This window comes from Erpetoichthys calabaricus, chromosome 11, assembly GCF_900747795.2.
Source record: "Erpetoichthys calabaricus chromosome 11, fErpCal1.3, whole genome shotgun sequence".
NCBI classification, from domain to species: domain Eukaryota; kingdom Metazoa; phylum Chordata; class Cladistia; order Polypteriformes; family Polypteridae; genus Erpetoichthys; species Erpetoichthys calabaricus.
In genome coordinates, this window is record NC_041404.2 from 105,950,784 (window position 1) to 105,967,924 (window position 17,141).

Genomic DNA, 17,141 nt, shown 5'->3' on the forward strand with positions numbered 1-17,141 from the left:
TTCTCTAAGCAGCCGCCAGAGCGGGCAAGACACCTATGAAAGCACGCAGGAAGGAGCCACGCCCACCAACTCTAAGACCATTGGATACGACGAAAACTTGCACAGCCACGCCCACCAACTCGGACGCGACACCTCGGAAAACATGCCGTCATTTCTGTTTGTCTGTGCCACAGTCCACATGCAGCTCTGAGCCACGTTGACTTTTCATTAGTCAACCTCAGTGGAACCTTGGTTCACAAACAGGCAGCGCGAGAGAGAGACAGAGGCACACACACAGGCAGCGTGAGAGAGAGAGCCACGCACACACACAGGCAGCGCCAGAGAGAGACAGAGGCGCACACACAGGCAGCGCGAGAGAGAGAGCTGCGCACACACACAGGCAGCGCCAGAGAGAGACAGAGGCACACAGGCAGCCCGAGAGAGAGAGCAGCGCACACACACAGGCAGCGCCACAGAGAGACACACTCACACACACAGGCAGCGCGAGAGAGAGAGCCGTGCACACACACAGGCAGTGCCAGAGAGTGACAGAGGCACACACACAGGCAGCGCCAGAGAGAGAGCCGCGCACACACACAGGCAGCGCCAGAGAGAGACAGAAGCACACACACAGGCAGCGCCAGAGAGAGACAGACTCACACACACAGGCAGTGTGAGAGAGAGAGCCGCGCAATCCTTTAAAACTGAGGTTAAAACACAATGAAGGAAGCAGTCTTTAAAAACCAATAAGCCCTGTGCCTCTTTTTCATTAGCGTCTCACCTGCTTCACCGATGCAGGCCCTGCAACAGTCGAGACACTCCCTCAGCAGCTGACCTTCTCTGTGCCTGACTCCACTACTGTCAGTCGCCTGATTAAAAATGGCCTTTTGAAGGGGAGCTATGGACCACAGGAACACATTGTCTTCGAGCCTGCTCTCGCTCACTCTAACGTACCGGCTTTCTCTCTCTCCTCACTCGCTCGCATACTGCACCCTTGCTACGCTGTGAGTGCGGTGATTATTTATTTAAAAATGGCCTTTTGAAGGGGAGCTGTGGACCCGCTATACCACAGGATCACCTGTGACATTGCCTTCACATTGTTTTCCTTTTATTTATGATCCAGTCGAGCAGATCAGACACCCAAGCAAACAACACTGAATAATCAATAGCTGCAACCACTTTGCCCGCCCCAACTCCTCACCTGAGTCGGTTTCGTCTGTGTTCAGCAGTGTTTCCCAAACTCGGTCCTGGTGAACCCCTGTGGCTGCAGGGTTTTGTTCCAACCAGATTCCTAATCATTAATGCCGGTGAAACTCATCAGGGATAAGTCAGTTTTTCAAACGCAGCCATGTAGCAGATTAGTCTAGCAGGATGTAATAATCCGAGATGAATGAGCGCCCCCGTGAAAAGCCAATGTATATTGAGTCTAGAAAACATGATCAGCAAGTCTTTGATAGGCTGCAACAAAATGATGAAAGAACGGGTGCATTTTTTTCTCACAAGCTGGGTGGGTGGGTGTTAGTTAGTTAATTAGTTACTCGAAGGATTTCAAGATTTAATATGCACAAGCAGTAACACTGCAAAAGCAGCCCAAACCAGAAAAGACGGCTGACAAAAAGTGGCCGACAAATTAAACGCGTGTGCATTGTACTTACTGAAAGCAGCGTTGCGGATTTTGCAAATGTTAATTTTTTCCCTCTGCTTAAAAAACATTTAAAAAGCGGCGTGATTATGCGGCGTATACTATGTTGCAGGTTGGTATGCAACGTGTAAAACAGTTTGTCGCGGATAATTTGCCTTTTACTTTAACACGAAGACAATTTCCTGTTAGATTTGCCTTTGTGATGACAATTAATAAGGCACAGGTCTAAACTTTCAAAAAGATGTGCATGTATCTGCCAAAACCAGTTTTCAGTCATGGACAGTTGTATGTTGCTCTCTCCAGAGTTCCATCTTTTCATTTACTTTCTGGTATGCCTGCAGGAACATGTGCAGCAAGCGAGCGACACACACACACATACAGGTGCGCACGAGAGAGAGCGAGCGCTGGACGCATAAGAATACTTCATTACATTGATATACCGGTGTTTTCAGTATTCAAAGCGCTATCCACACAGGGAGAAACCGGGAAGCGAACCCAAAATCTTCCACAGTCTCCTTACTGCAAAGCAGCAACACTATCACTGCGCTACAAGGCAGTTAATAATAATAATAATAATTCATTACATTTATATAGCGCTTTTCTCAGTACTCAAAGTTAAAGAATGGACTGGGCTCGATTTTGTTTTCACTTCTGTTTACAGCGATCTTATCGTAGCGTGCATTATTGCAATGTTACTTTTCTTGGTGGCTTATTACATTATGGATGTTTCACATGTTAATTTTTTTCCCTGTGCTTAAAAGACATTAAAAAAGTGTTTCTCAACTGTGACTCCGGCACAACTCGGTACACAAGCTATATTAAGCATCAACAATGAAGACTCGCTACACCTTAATGAACAAGTGCTGAAACTTATCCCTACCGACAAAGTAACTTTCACCAGCGTGGCCTCCATCGTCACAGACGATCCCGCTTTCAGTCACAGACAATTGTATGTTGCTCTCTCCAGAGGTCCATCTTTTCATTCACTCACAGTGGTATCCACAAACCCACCCCATTTGGACAACTGTGTCGTTCAGGAAGTGTTCACCCATCAATACATAATTATACGCCGCGGGTTGGCTAGTTTTAAATAATTTTATTTCAGTTCTGTACTTAGATATAACATGATGGAAACATGAATTATAGAAAAAAAATCCTCAATTAGAGCAATGTTTTATTAGGTGAATTTTTGTACACTTAATTTTGGGGAGGGCCTTTTTTAAATAAACACAGTAATAAATAAAATATTTTATGTCTCTTTGTGCACTGAACAAATTTATTTACAATCACTCAAAATGTTATCAAAATTACTATTTTAATTTCTAATAATGTATTTGTTGTTTTTGACTTTATGCTCTTCATATGCCCCCCAGGGCAGACTATTCTGAAGTTCACTGACTACATATGGCAGATACTGTTCACTGATTTTTTTTTTACTTCAAATTGAATCCTTACCCATGAGCAGGCTATACAATTTTCTTTATCTTGAATCATTACCTGTGATGAGCTGCGTGATTCTGATTTATTTGTTTATCAAATTGGATCATAGCATGGTTCCCTCAGTCACTGATTCTTTTGAGTTCAAACTGATTCACAGTGTGAGGTTTGCTAGAGGTTGACAGAATGTGTTGTCACATTATATGCAATAGGGATAATGGAACCAGTCTTAATGGTGATTCAAATGAGTCAAAAGAATCTATTCACTTAAATAGGCAGTCCAAAAGAATCACTTCCCTAGATTTAAAGTAGGAAATATAAACTTGTGGAGTCAGTTGGAAAGTGTTCAGTTTATGGGGTCCTTCTTATCTTGCTAGATTGTTCCTTGATGGAGGATCAGAAGTAGTGGAGGCAGGACTATCTTTCTTTGCAAAGTGAGTGATGACAGAGTTATGGTGCATTTATACATTAAAACTGATTACACAAAGACAGTTCTCAAAGAGCAGACAGAACAGAGAACTCTGGTAAAAACAAGGTCTGTGCATCTACATTAACAATAGTTGGTGCACTACCACGGACATTGTTGATAAGCACTGTTCTATGGATCTGGGATTCGTAATCATAAAGTGTTAACCATTTTTTCTACCTAGAATAACAATTCTGGCTGTATATGTGACCCCTATGCAAATGCTAAACAAGCAGTGAATAAGCCACAGAAGAGTGTTAACAACCACCTGACAACACAGATGGCATTGTTATTGCAGTAGGGGACTTCAAACAGACAGATCTGAGGACAGTCTTGCCTAAATTTCATAAAAATGTTACCTTTCTGACAAGGGAAATGAACATACTGGACCAGGTTTATATGAACATACCAGTACCATTTCAGGCAAAACCATCTGCACATCTAGAACTTTCAGATCATGTCTTCCTGACCCTGATTCCATCATATAAGCCACTAATTTGCAGGATGAGACCAGTCACCAAAATTGTTCAGGTATGTACTGAGGAAATCATCTCAATTCTACAGAACTGCTTTGACTCCAGAGACTGGGACTTGTTTGCGCAGGGTGCAGACCTAGAGGAACATACATCAGCAGTCCTGTGATATTTAAATTTTTGAGCTGGAAATGTATTTTCAAAAATGATAATTAAATTATTTCCCAATCAAAGCCTTGAATGAACAGCCTTCTCTTGTCTAAGAGAACAATGTATGATTGTGCAGATGATGCACTAGTATACAAAGCAGCATGAGGAAGTCTCAAGAAAGCCATCAGAGAGTCCAAGTGCCAACATAAACACCGCATCATGAAATAGTTTGTGGACAACAACCCCCAAAAAATCTGGAAGGGAATCAAAACAATGACAAACTATACGACTAGCACTCTGACCACCATCGATGACATAGAACTTCGTAATGCCTTGAACCAGTTTTTTGCCGTATTTGACACTGAAGACAGAGGAGCTGCTCTCCACATCGTACAGTGCCACCAGGTGATACCCACCCTTCAAAATGTCAATGCTAGCTGCTGGCCCGGATGAAGTGCCTGGAAGGGTACTAAAGGCACGTGCAACCCAGCTGGCAGGCATGTTCACCAAGATATTTAATATCTCACTACAGCAAGCAGTTGTTCCAACCTGCCTCAAATGAATTGTCCCAGAGCCCAAGAAGTCTGAGCTGAAGTGCCTGAACAACTAGTGGCCAGTTGCTGTAATACCCATAATCATGAAGTGTTTTTAAAGACTGGTGCTTTTGCATATCAGATCTGCTATTCCTCCAGATAGGGATAAAACCCCTCTGCAGATGACGCTATTTCCATTGCACTTCATATAGTTCTGTCTCACTTAGAGCAACCAAACACTTATGTGAGAATGTTATTTGTAGACTTTATTTCAGCATTTAACAATTATACCTCACAGACTGACAAACAAATTGAGAAACTTAGGCCTGGACATTTCTCTCTGCTCTTGGGTGTTGAACTTCCTCACAAATATACCACAGAGTGTCAGGATTCGAAATCACATTTCATCCATGCTAATCTTGAACATTGGTTCTCCACAGGGATGTGTTCTGAGCCCAATGCTCTTTATCCTTCTGACACACGACTGCACCCACATATACCCATCAAACACAGTAGTGAAGTTTGCTGATGACACCACAGTAGTCAGATTAATCTCGGATGACAATGAGACAGCCTACAGGATGAAAGTGGCACACCTTGCTGAGTAGTGTATCAATAATAATCTGAACCTTAATACCAGGAAGATAAAGGAAATCATTGTAGGCTTCAGGAAAAAAAGGCAAAGAACATCTCCCCCTTCATATCCTTGGTGATGCCTTGGAATGTGTGAAGAGTCTTAAGTTCCTAGGTGTCTATAACAAAGGATCTCACTTTGTATCTTAACATCTCTTACCTGGTGAAAAAAAACTCAACAATGACCGTACTTTCTCTGGAAGATGAGACAGGCACCTCTACATCAGCAACTTTTAATCAACGTCTACTGTAGTGCAATAGAAAATATCTTTTACTACAGCCTGATTGTGTGGTATGCCAGCTGCACCATGTGATGAAGGCTGCTCAGCAAATCAATAGGGCAGACCTCCCAAACATGGACGCCATCTATGCTAGCTGACTTCGGACAAAGGCTAGCAGCATTATCAGAGACACAACACATCCAGGCCTCCATCTGTTTACCCCGCTACCTCTTCAAACCCATTACTTCTCCAGTTTACAGGAACTGCAATATAAACATAAAATATACAATATAGACACATTTGACCTTCACATTTATCACACATACAATGAAGTTATTATTTGGCAATGGCTATTGACACTTTAAATATATACAGTATTTTTTAAGCTGTACATAATTGATGTCATTTTGTATATAGCAATTGAATATATGCTGCTTTCTTCTATACCAGTAAGCCCGCGATTCTGTAAAGAATCTTAAATCTAAGAATGGCAATCAGTTTCTGTTTCCTCCAATCTTTGAAAGGATGAAATATCATGGAGGGTGGGTGAGTCCGGGGAAATGTCATTTAATTAAATAAGCACATCTGTACTAAAGCGGTTTCGTTTTGTGGAGCCGTGATTCCTTTTCCTTTCCTGACACCGACCGCTGGCAGAGTGGAGCACAGCAAGTTTAGTTTACAGGCTGTGTTGTTCGTGTGCCACCCACTGAGTCTGGGAAGCTGCTGGGTTTGAGTTTGGGGCGGTGAGGGGCTGTGCACATGCATCGCGGTGCGTCCGGAATGAAAAGTGATGGTGGGTGGGAGCGTCCTGGTAAAGTTTTTATTTAATTAAATGTAGACATTTGTACTAACATTAACCAATTTATTAAAACAAAAATGGAATTGTAATTGTCACATTATGTAAGTCGAAAATGTCTTTGAGTTGTTGCCCTTATAAGTAAAACCAATATCGGAGTGGAAAGGTTCACATGAAGCATTCTGGAAAGTAAACATTCCTAAAATGAAAAATAAAAACAGTTAATCAAATATCTCTTTATAAACAACATTTTGAGTAAAGATGGCTTGCTGTTCTTGAAGTAGTTGTCCCTGGTATGGAGTAGTCACAACCTTAACTTTAACGTCACACGAACGACGAACTCTTGAAAAGGCAACATAAAGTTGTCCATGTGCAAATACATGCTCAGAAAGGTAAATGCCTACTTTGTCCATGGTTTGTCCTTGGGATTTGTTGATGGTCATGGCAAATGCAGCCTTAATGGGAAATTGCCATCGTTTAAGTTTAAAGGGTAATTCCAGGTCAGAACTTGTAAGGTCAATTCTGTGAATCAAAGCAGTATTGGAAGTGTGGGATCCAGTTAGTACCTGAGTCTCGATAACATGTTCTGTCATGGTGTTTACGACTAACCGTGTACCGTTGCATAAACCTTGTTTAGTATTAAGGTTTCTTAATAGCATGACTATTGTTCCCACTTTAAGGTTAAGATTGTGTTGTGGTAATCCGGCCGGGATAATACTGTTTAAATATTCTAATGGGAAATGAAGATACTCAGTTTCGTTGTGAGAATCAATACTGTCAGTACTTAGAAAGACGTGTGTTTCTCCAGGAAGTAATGCAATCACTTGGTTATTTATGTGGTCTACGTCAATATTCTTCGGACATAACACAGCTCGGTGCGTCAAATGTGGTATCTGGTCTAATGATATCGATTCACCAAAAACCTCCATTACCAAGTCGTCGCAGAGAAAGGCGTGAGGAATTTGAATAATATCTGGGTGAAGCTGAAATCCATTGGTAAGGTTTCCATTTTCTAGTTGCAACAACCAATTGGTATATGCTGGATCAGCACACCGCATGTTCTGTAGTAAGGTTAGTTTCTCAAAGTGATGCCAATTTTCTGCGTATTTCAAACTGGACTGAATAATAGCTGAACGCATGGTGTGCGGAACAACAGGCAGGCACTGTCGAAAATCTCCTCCTAATAAAAGTACCTTTCCTCCAAATGGAATATCATTATCCATGAACTCTCTGAGAAGTCTATCAATGGTATTGAGTATATGACTGGATGGTGTGTGTGAAGCGTGTTGTAGGAGCCTCCGTTTATTGTTTTTATCCATGGGGTCTCGTTTTTGTTTCTGTGTTACTGAATGACCGTTATGTGATCTATATTACTGGCACAGTGGATTAGAGCAAGTCTAGTTTACAGGTGGTGTTGTTTGGGTGCTTACAGGTTGTGTTGTTTGGGCGCCACCAACTGACTCTGGGAATCCGCCGCGTTTTGGGAAACCGCTGCATTTGACTCTGGGGCGGGCGCCACGGTGCAGTACGTTGTGTTATTTGGGTGCATTGTGTTGTTTGGGCGCCATCTACTGACTCTGGGAAGCCGCCGCGTTTTGGGAAGCCGCTATGTTTGACTCTGGGGCAGGCGCCATGGCACAATACGTTGTGTTATTTGGGTGCCAGCTACTGACTTTGGGAAGCCGCCGCGTTTTGGGAAGCCGCTGCGTTTGACTCTGGGGCGGGCATCACAGCGCAGTACGCATGCGCCTCGGTGCATCCGCTGTGCATAAATTAACTGTGGTTTAGTAATATAGATTACTTTTCTTCATTATCTGTATAACCTGAATAATTGTCTTATTGTAATGTTTGATTGTTACCTTTTTTCTTTGCTGCACATGGAAAGTTGTCACCAGAATTTCGTTGTACGAAAGTATAATGACCAATAAATAAACTCAAACTCATATACAAAAGAGACGATCTGTAGTGTTAATTATAAAACAAAACATTATTAAATGAAATGTCTGTGTGGAATGTATTTTTCTTACCAATGACTTTGTATCTCACTCCTTTCAATCCTTGGCATAACACCAATAAATCTCTAACAGTTAAGGCCAGCAAAACAGTTGCATTCTCAGTAAAACCAGGAGTATGCCTTGGATGAGATATAATGCTACATGTCTCAATCATATTTTAACTGTCCCTTTCTAGCACATTGATCTACCTTTTTTATTCATTTATTGGTTAAGTTGGCTGTGTGCTTAGGACAGTTGTCATGTTGAAAGCTAAAATTCTTCTTTGACTTCAGCTTTCTGGCAGAAGATAGTAGAGTTTTCTCACTCGGCAATTGTGTTAAGTTGGCCAAAATATTCTGACATTACAATCCAAAATACAAGCAGTCTACAAATTCATATTTATGTGGTTGAGAACATTTATCAGTACAGTAAAACAAAAATAAAACCTTTGTATATAATGCATGCACATGATAATCATTAATGAACTGTAGATTATGACAAAGAACCAAAGAAAGGAAAAAAAACATGATTCTAAATATCGACAATTGAATATGAAAAAAAAATTCAAATATGCAGAGCTAGAATTGCATCAGTCATTCAAATATATCACTGATAACTGCCTAAATTACTTTAACAATAAAATTGCTCATCTTCTATATAAATGGGTAGGCTGTGTACACAGTGGTATTGGCAGTTTTGGAAAAATAAATTTAATTTTAAAAACCTTTTCAGCCACTGATAACAATGTGAAGCTTAGGAAATGTTTATTTTCTTTTACTTCAAAGTAGCTCAGCCTCTCAGAAGTACTGACTATTACAGAGTAATAACATTATCAGTAACAGGATAGATTTTAAAATGACAACAACACCTAATTATGTCAAATTTGTTTGACACAGATTATTTTTTCTAAGATTTAAAATAACGAATACCCAATTTCTCTATCACAATTACCTAATTTTTAAAGTTTAAACGTAATATTCTAGCATAATCATATTTTAGTATTATACTTTGTTCAACTTTTCAAAATATCCGTAAGGAAAAAAAAAGAAACACGTTCACAAGGGGACACATTTTTGGACGAATAGGGTGCGAGGCAATCTTCAATTTAAAAATGTGTTCTTGTGTAAACGTGTTTCCTGTTCATGCCATGCACTTATTTTTACCAGAACGTTTTGTGTTTTAACAAAAACTATATGTGTTTTGCATGAAGTGATTATATAACTGGATAACTGACATATGGATTATGTGACATTAGTAACATGAGAGTTTTTGTTTTTTCCCCCATGATGTTTTCAGATATTGTTTGCTTTTGTGTAGCATTGGTCTCCATAGACGACCATTCTATCATACATTTTTTTTTCTTCACTCTCCATGAAAATATGGGATTCAAATTTTTTCTCAGCCATAGCTACAAAACATTTAGGGTAAGTAACATATAAAAAAATATAATTTTTGAGTGGCATATTCCTTTAAATTTGTCAATTTTGCTTCAAATCTTCGATGCATTACTTTTTACTGCTGAGGCTTTACTATTGACCCTGCATATTTTAAATATTTAATATTACAGTATTTTCTATATAAGCAAGAAATATAAGTTAGAAATGAAAGTTGAATATGAGATAAACACATAGTGTTACACATTTCTACACAAGTTTTATTTAATTTGATTAGGAGACTTTTTTTATTATTTTCCTTTCCCCATTTTTTTGCAGCTATTGTACAGTGGAACACATTAAATTAAAATTAAGGTAAAGCAGTACAAAATGTGTGTTGACTTGCAAATCAGACTTCTACTGACATTGCCAGACTCTGGGTTGGCTTTTTTCTGAAAATTTACCAAGAGTTTTCTTCCGTGGAGACAGTTTGTTTTGGGAGGTTTCTGACTCTAGTAGTGTCCTTCTCAGCATATGCAATAAATTAAGTCAAACAACCTTCCTCTTAACTCCTCTTAAGTTCTTGCTCTTTGCATCATTGCCCAGCTGCATGAAGTAACGCTGGTCAATGAGACCTAAGGCATTAATTCGTACATGGGCACAAAAGATATTTCTCTTCATTTCTGAAACCATTCTTCTGCTACATTACTTAAATAATTAATAAGGATTTTTTGTACTACATTAGTTAAATAGTTAATAAGAATGAGGGGACAGTAGGTTTCAAAATGATTTGAATTTCAGATTGATTTAGTGAATCAGCTTGCTGGCTTTTCTCATTCTTAATTCCCTCTGAATTTCCCATCCACTCATTTCTCCTCATGTCACTCTTGTCAATTTATTATGTTTTATTGGATTTAATTTTTGCTTCAGCTTGGTATGGTCTGTCCTTGTTATCATCCTTTTAAATACAATATTGTGTAGTTGTAACTATTCTAGTGTAAATGAAAAAGCTAGATTAAGCTTCTAAGTATATCTTTTTGTTCAAGCAAATGGGAGGACCTCAGTGGCTATCTTTTCTGGCAGCTGACCATACAACCTTTTGTATTTGGTGACTAAACTCTGAAATACTGAGAATAAAGAGTGGGAGCTTCACCCAGTTACATCAGGTCCTGTTTTTTTTCTCTTTAATGGCTTTAAAATCAAGTATATCTCATTTCTGAAACTGTCCACCTTGTCTTGTGATGAAAGGTCTATTTTTTGTTCTCTCCATTTTTTTCTCATTTACAGTGTTTTATTTTTATATAGACAAAGTTGTTAGGTTTGCATGCAAATACTATGTATGTTGCATCAAGCTTCAGAAAATGGGATAGAAGGAAAAATAAGAGTGCAAACAGTCAAATAGAATGAAAGAGAAGATGGTATTAGCTTCAGTGCCTTCTTTTCATACATTACTTATTTGTATTTCACATTGATAGAGTAAACATCACAAGTGGCGCAGTGGTAGTGCTGCTTATTTGCAGTAAGGAGACTGTGGAAGGTTGTGGGTTCGCTTCCTGGTTCCTCCCTGTGTGGATAGTGCTTTGAGTACTGAGAAAAGTGCTATATAAATGTAATGAATTATTATTAATTTGCATAAAGCATCCAACAGACTACAATTTGTTATCTAAGAAAATTAGCATTAACATGGCTATGTCATAATAATAAAATATACTTTTAGTCATGAGCATTAGAAATAAGTGAATCCTTGTACATTTACTCATAAATTTCTTCCCATAGTATTGACTGAAGAAATATGGCAGAGTAACAAGAACATTAATTAGGCAAAAAGATAATTTTCAAGAATGTGTTCAGGAATAATAATTGGGTTTTTTTATTTATTTATTTTTTAATTTTGTGGTTACAAAATTTCAATCCATATATAGAAATCTTAACAGTCATGTGCAGCTGCCTCTACCCAGAAAAATAATGCTGAAATGTAACAGAGTTAATATTAGGAGAGGCAATGATGGCCCTGTGGATCCAGCATGCTAGGTTTTTATATGCCACGTCCAGTTTATGCCTGTGGTGAGTTTGTACATTCTTCATGTGTCTGTTCAGATTTTTACCCGAGTTTGCCAGTTTTCCTTCCACACTTCTGTCAGTGTTCTTAACTGGGTTGAGTGAGATGAAGCTGCAATTGACAATATGCAGTAAATATTTCCTTTTCTGGTGATCATAGTCCAAAAATTGAACATAGGTAAAATTCCTGTATCATGGCCACACTTTTGAAAGTATATGTTACTCTGTATCTAGTCACCACTCTTTTTGGTAGGACACATATCATTGTATTTTGACACATATTGCAGTTTCCCCTATTTTTGTTTTGGTACTTCTTTGATTCTCTAGACATATAACATCAGTAGCACATACTCTTGCGATCTGTAATCATTTTTAGCAGATGCCCCAGAACCACATTTTGTCATGCTAAATTTCTGAGATGACACTATCAGTATGTTATGTGCTATTAGTTGTGCAGGATGCATGTGCTAAAAGAGAAAAGTATTGTGAGCCATAAAAACAATTTTTTTGTAAAACATACCTGTTAAAAACCTAACGTGTCATACACATTATCACGCATGAGAGTCAGAGGGTCACCTTCCAGGCACTACCACCAGGGGGCATAATGGCTGACCGTTCTGTCTCTTTTGTCATCCATAACTCCGAAAAGACACCCAACTGAGGCCAGCTGACCCCTCCCCTTCTAGTCCAGCATCTATTAATGCAAGGTGCTCCCGGAAGGAGGCATCTCATTTGGGAGATGAGCCACCCACACTACGGAGCTCCAGCCCTGAAGCCTGACCACTTTCCAGAGGCTTCAAGATTGCAGACAGTGGCTATATTTTGCTTTTGCTTCTTTACTGTGCCATTGAATGCTTGTTATTTTAAGTCCATTTATTATTTTTAGTAAATGGGGTGGTCCATTTGGCACCCCAACATTTCATCTTCACTCCTGTTTCACCCTCAGCTGAAAACAACATAAAGATACAGAGGATAGTTAAATTAAACACAAACTTCCGTGCAAAAAAACACTGAAAAAACACCATGCATTGTCCAACAACCTATTGTTTTCTTAATCCACATTTAGGTTCACAGTGAGTCTCTGTCTAACCTGGATGTAAAAGGTACAAGGCAAGAAATAACCCTAAACTAGGCTCCAGTCCTCCTTATGACCCACAACCTCATCAAGGTAAAAATTCAGAGTTACCTAATATGTACAACGTTGTAGTGTGTGTGGAAAACCAGAGCAACAGAGAAAAATCATTGCAGAAAAGGCATGCAAGACAAGCAACCTCCCTACAGACTAGTGCTGGTCCTGAATTTGAACCCAGTCTTGTGAAGCTGTAAGGTAGCAAAATTAACAGTGTGAATACCTGTACAATAAATACATAAACTGTGTCGCCCTAAAGGAACAAAGATCAGACATTGGATTTGATGCTGATAGGATCCTGTTCCAACATTAGGAGGGCAGCTAAGAAGAGGAAGAAAAATGAAAAAGGTGAATTAACAGAAAATCTAAGTCATCACTATAACATTATAACATTATTAGGCTCACCACCAGCTTTAACTATAGTATACTATGCTAACATTAAGAAGTCTTCAGCTATCATTTATATTCAAGCCTGGGACATCTCTAATATTGTCAGGTACATCACTGCTAAATTGGGGAATAAAGGTAAATATGCTGCCTCCAAAAATTGTTGTATTTATCCTGGAAATTAAGAAGGTGAGACTTATACTGTATGATCACAGCCAACAGACAATCTGGAGCAGAGGTCCTCAATCACAGTCCTGGAGGGCCGCAGTGGCTGCAGGTTTTTATTCCAACTAGTTTTCTAAGTAGAAAGCAGTCCAGGTTGATAATGAAACTTGCTATTGAACTATTTAGCTTGTTAATGCTTGCATTCATCCAAGAGCAATTTTAATTGCACTGTAGAGTTTCCTTCTGTGAGAACATTATCCATGTGTTTTGTGGACCAGAATAGATTTAAACTTAATGGTTTAAGTTTAAATCCTCTGGTCCTTTCAATTCCCCTCTCATTTCTAAACATTTTTTATCACAGATACTTCATGGTAAGCACGTTAGCTGGAGAGCTGCTGGTTTATTGGTGATGCATCTCATTATTAACTAATGTCTGATTAAGAAAACAGGCAACAATTAAAACTTAAATGCAGCTGCTAAAATCTAAAATAGGAAATCAAGGGTTCTGAATGGTAACAGACAAGAGAACTAAAATTAGGCCCAAGAACATATTGCTTTAGTAGTAAATAAAAGGGTTTTAATTAAGAAATTGGTTAAAGTGAAAACCTGCAGCCTTAGCAGACCTCCAGGACTGTAATTGAGGACCACTTTTCTACAAAGTAACTAAAATTTGTCTTTGATGAATAAAGGCACTAACAAGGCATAGCATTAAACACCAACTTTCATTTTCAGCAAGGACTGAGTTCTAATTAGGAAACCGTCTGGAATGAGATCCCATAGCCACTGTGGCCCTCCAGGACCGTGATTGAGGACCCCTGCTCTGGAGTATGGGAATTAGTACAATCTAGTATCAAGAAACCTCATGGAATCTTGGTTAAACAGGCAAAATATACTAAAGCGAGACAGAGGCATAAATGTGAAAACACACTGACATTTTAGAAGTAGATGATGAGAGCCTTTCATATTCGCTGAATAAATTAATGCTTCAGTATTAACTGATGGAGTTTCTTCTTTTTTATTTCCTCACCCTTCCTAAAGTGATTTGTACATAAAAGATGCTGTCTGAAAAAAATATTAAGCTGGGCAAACAGAGTTTCAGGCAGGCACCAAATGAAAAAGAGAGGTCAAGGAGAGTGTGGAATTTAACATAATATCTGGCAGTACTATTATGTGAAACAACAACTTGCATAAATTAATCAAGGACTGCATAATTTTTAAGGTCAAATTTATAACTGAATGCAAGAACTGGAAAAAGTGCTTCAAATGTGACATTATACTATGACTGCAATGTACAGTACAGTGTGTGTTACAGTAGGTAACATTATTGGACTTTGGCATAAATTAACAATGTATTGCTTTTATCAGATATTCTTTCTGACTAACGCTTTTCTCACGTTATCTCTATCTCTCCATCTTTGTCCCAGTCTTTAGTTGCATTTAGCAGCAGACATTCTACTGAGACCACTTAAAGGACCACTGAAGAACCTGTCAAAAAACATCAGCTCTTCAGAAACATCTTGAAACCAGTATAGCCGAACATGGAATTGGTGGAGAGTAAAGGCAAAGAAATGAATACACCATGCCACCAAAATGAATCTGGAAAAAAATCTATTAAAAAAAAAGTTATCCTCAGCTTCATTATAGAACTTGTAATAGAAAGAAAACCTCTTTAAATGTAGTGTACATGAGAAAATACTCATGGGAAGAAGGAGAATTGTTTCCTAAAATTTCACACTACATAACCAAAGAATGTTCATAGATGAATATGTGTAAAGGTTTTCACATGCATATATTGTTTAAGGACACCAGAACCTGTACAGTACATAAATAAAAGTGATATTCACTTCTGCTGTAGGGATGTGAAAACAAATACAGAAACTTAAATGGTGTAATTTACTCAGGAAGAAAGGAGTCATATTGCAGGTGCTTGTGTATTAACATGTCTGTTTTCATGGGTTCCTGACTAACTAAAAGCCAATCAAATGGCACACAAGGCAGATGGTGCATCCAAAATGTCTACAGTAAGATTTCTTATCTACAGTCTGAAGGCCTCTGTAGCTGCTGACTTTTACAGCCCAGTCTTTTTATCAGACACCACATTGTGACTTTTATTGAACTTTTGTTTTACTAACTTTGCACAAAACTTCTAGCACTTCATCTTCAGATTTAAAATGTTCAATGCAGCATGTGTTTTGCTTTCCCATAAAGCATTACACATAATAATCAGTGTTTAAGACATTTTAAAACTAGAACCTAAAGGACTTTTATTAATTTAAATACAGTATTTACTTTGAAGATGTGGGCAGCAAATATGTAGGCCGTAAAGATCTGGACATTGACACAGATCAATGAATATACACAAGCCTGGTCTGCAACAGAATTAAAATCTTGCAGTGCTTCCTTATATTTCCTGCTCTGTGCCCAAGTAAATACAAATCATCATCAATACACTATTAATCCAATTGCCCTTTATTCACTCAGAATATGGAAGCAATGTAGGAAGCACTTTAAGACAGAGAAGCTTTTATATGTTGCACCTCAATGTAGCAACCATCTTTTTCTACCCTCTCAAACATACACAGTATTTAATGTTTGAAAAATGTCCAAGATTAAAACACTTAGAGAACTGAATATTTCTAATGTATTTGCTTCCTACAAAGAATTATGCTTCAACTTTAACTTGTCATTGTGGACGAAAAAGGCACACTGAAAAGCAGACAGATAATATTTTTTCTCAATTCTCTTGTTTATTCATTCGGAGTCACAGTAAGTAGAGATTCAAGAGAGCATAACTTATTGCTGCAAAGCTCAATTGAACCCTGATCAAAAGCCAGGAGGGGTTTTTTATACTTCAGCATCTCATGATTAATAAGACAGAAAGAACATCCTTATCAAAACAGTAAAGTTAAACAATATGTCTGTTGAGCTAAGCATTATCTGTGTTTTCAAAGCTGAGCACAGGAGAGACGCCTTTGCATAAACTACATGTACTTTCTGCAGCCTTGTGACCTTGTCCCTGAAACATTCACTCTGAGAAAGGGAAAACAAGAAACAGCTTAGATTTTATTCATGTGGACACTATTTCTCCTGAACCCTGGAATAACATATTTTTGTTAGTTCATAAGCCAAAGCGTCTCTCACTGGCAAGTTGGAAAAATAGTTATTATAAAAATTCTAATTTACTAAACACACAAAATACATGGTGCTGAGGAGAACATTCTTCTTCTACATCATCAACACAACTGCTCCACTACTTTCAAATTAGAAACTTTGCCAAATGGAATCTGCCCAATTTTCTACACCTCCCACCCATTTCTGTTCCAGAAGAAATATTGATCAGTCTTGAAAACAACTAAGATAGCATCTCTACAATATATAAAAGCATCCCTTCCTTTCAAAGATCCCAGGATACGTTTCATATAATATTTCAGAAAGAGAGTGGAAGGAAGCAATGTACAGAATACAATCTAGCTCCATACACGCAAAGAATCTAGTCATTTAACTTAAAATCTTTAATCAAGTACATTTATCTCATTTAAAATTGTCTTAATATGTATCCAGGGCAAGATTCAGCCTATGCGTATGCACCAAATTCACATAATTTTGGACAAACATTTTTGAATGCCTCTCAGACAGCCTTGGTGTCACTATCCCACCTAATCCATTAACAGCTGTGTTTGCTCTACTCCCTGATGGGCTTAAAGT

General features: G+C 38.5%; 1 protein-coding gene across 1 annotated transcript in view; it reads left to right on the top strand.

Moving 5' to 3' along the window:
- Positions 1–16,117, top strand: part of LOC114660052 (serine/threonine-protein kinase pim-3-like) — a 69,362-nt gene extending 53,245 nt beyond the window's left edge. The window contains exon 5 of the mRNA XM_051934191.1: positions 14,861–16,117. The gene's annotated coding sequence lies outside the window, so the exon portion shown is untranslated. The remainder of the gene's footprint in view (positions 1–14,860) is intronic.
- The last annotated feature ends 1,024 nt before the right edge of the window (positions 16,118–17,141 follow it).